Source organism: Arachis stenosperma, chromosome 5 (assembly GCF_014773155.1).
Source record: "Arachis stenosperma cultivar V10309 chromosome 5, arast.V10309.gnm1.PFL2, whole genome shotgun sequence".
Classification (NCBI taxonomy): Eukaryota; Viridiplantae; Streptophyta; class Magnoliopsida; order Fabales; family Fabaceae; genus Arachis; species Arachis stenosperma.
Window position 1 is genome coordinate 32,372,668 of NC_080381.1, and position 1,574 is coordinate 32,374,241.

Genomic DNA, 1,574 nt, shown 5'->3' on the forward strand with positions numbered 1-1,574 from the left:
TGAAGACAGTAGGAAAGCAGAGAGACGGAAGGGAAGGCATCTTCATGCGCTTATCTGAAGTTCCTACCAATGAATTACATAAGTATCTCTATCTTTACCTTTGTGTTATTTTCGTTCATCACCATATCCATATGAGTCTGCCTGACTAAGATTTACAAGGTGACCATAGCTTGCTTCATAGCAACAATCTCCGTGGGATCGACCCTTACTCACGTAAGGTATTACTTGGACGACCCAGTGCACTTGCTGGTTAGTTGTGCAAAGTTGTGTAATGCCATGGAATTGAACTACCAAGTTTTTGGAGTTCATGACCGGGGATTATGAGAGTTGTGAAAAGTATTGTTCACAATTTCGCGCACCACTTCTGCAGGCATTTTCTTTAGGTGAATGGATCCACCTGCAGAATGGTCCAGTGACATCTTAAAGAACTCAGATAGACCATCATAGAATATATCTAAAATGGTCCACTCTAAAAGCATGTCAGAAGGACACTTTTTGGTCAACTGCTTGTATCTTTCCCAAGCTTCATAAAGGGATTCACCATCTTTTTGTTTGAAGGTCTGAACATCCACTCTGAGCTTGCTCAGCTTTTAAAGAGGAAAGAACTTGGCCAAGAAGGCCGTGAGCAGCTTATCCCAAGAGTCCAGGATATCTTTAGGTTGTGAATCCAACCATGTTCTAGCTCTATCTCTTACAGCAAAGGGAAAAAGCATGAGCCTGTAGACTTTAGGATCTACTCCATTAGTCTTAACAGTATCATAGATCTACAAGAATTTAGTTAAGAACTGATAGGGATCTTCTGATGGAAATCTATGAAACTTGCAGTTCTGTTGCATTAGAGCAACTAGTTGAGGATTTAGCTCAAAATTGTTTGCTCCAATGGCAGGGATTGAGATGCTTCTTCCATAAAAGTTGGAAGTAGGTGTAGTATAATCACCAAGCATCCTCCTTGCACCTCCACCATTGTTATTGGGTTCGGCCATGTCTCTTTCTTTTTAGAGATTCTCTGTAAGGTTTTCTCTGGATTGTTGTGCTTTAGCTTCTCTTAGCTTCTTCTTCAGAGTCCTTTCAGGTTCAGGATCTGCTTCAACAAGAATGTCCTTGTCCTTGCTCCTGCTCATATGAAAAAGAAGAGAACAGAAAAAGAAGAGAAATCCTCTATGTCACAGTATAGAGATTCCTTTATGTGAGTAGAAGAAGAAAAGAATAAAATAAGGAGGAGAAAAATTCGAACATAGAGGAGAAGAGAGAGTTCGAATTTTTAGATGAAGAGAAATGTTAGTAATTAAATAAATAAATAGAAAGAGATGAGAGGGGGAGAATTTCGAAAATTAGGAGAAGAAATAAAATTAAAAATTTGAAACAATTAGTTAATTAAAAGAATTTTGAAAAAGAGGGAGGTCATTTTCGAAAATTAGAAAGAGAAAAGTAGTTAGGTGGTTTTGAAAAAGATAAGAAATAGTAAAACAAACAAAAAGTCAATTAGTTAGTTGAAAAAGATTTGAAAATCAATTTTGAAAAGATAAGAAGTTAGAAAAGATTTTGAAATTGATTTTGAAAAAGATATGATTTGA

At 36.8% G+C, this 1,574-nt stretch overlaps 1 non-coding gene across 1 annotated transcript; it reads left to right on the plus strand.

Annotated features, from left to right (window-relative positions):
- The first annotated feature begins 477 nt into the window (after window positions 1-477).
- LOC130984132 (small nucleolar RNA R71) lies at window positions 478-581 on the plus strand. Its single transcript, XR_009088084.1, has one exon. It is a non-coding gene; the product is annotated as a small nucleolar RNA R71 (small nucleolar RNA).
- Window positions 582-1,574: the final 993 nt, after the last annotated feature.